The sequence below is a fragment of the Myotis brandtii genome, unplaced genomic scaffold, assembly GCF_000412655.1.
Source record: "Myotis brandtii unplaced genomic scaffold, ASM41265v1 scaffold633, whole genome shotgun sequence".
In the NCBI taxonomy this organism is placed as follows: Eukaryota; Metazoa; Chordata; class Mammalia; order Chiroptera; family Vespertilionidae; genus Myotis; species Myotis brandtii.
Window position 1 is genome coordinate 341,206 of NW_005370423.1, and position 499 is coordinate 341,704.

Below are 499 nucleotides of genomic sequence, written 5' to 3' on the forward strand. Positions count from 1 at the left end.
GTATCCGCGGGTGGGAGGCCTCGCCGGTAAGGCTCCCGGCGATTGGCGACTGGGGAAGGAGACGCTGGGAAAAGTCGAATAAGAGGGCGCGACGTCAGACCTGAGATTTGGGAAAGGGCGAGGGAGGGAGAGAGGGCGGGGACGGACACACGGACGGAGACGTACACCTCTCCCCCAGCCGCCACCACCCTACCCCGTACAGCACCCTAAGTGTCCACAACTTTCGGCCGCCTTCGCCCAGGGCTCAGCGCCGGGTGGGGTGGGGACAGCGCGGAGTGAGTAGAGAGACAGATGAGAGAGAGCGAGGGAGAGAGAAGAAAGGAAAAAGGGAGCAGGAAGGGAGGAAAAGGCATCGTGAGAAAGAAAGGAGTTTCCTAGCGCCCAGAAGAGGTAAAGAGCCCGAAGGAGCGGAAGCGATCCTGGGGGGGAGAGGAGCGCAGCGAGGGGAGGGGAGAGGAAGGGCGAGGAGGGGGAGTGAGCACTAGAGGCGGCGAAGGAA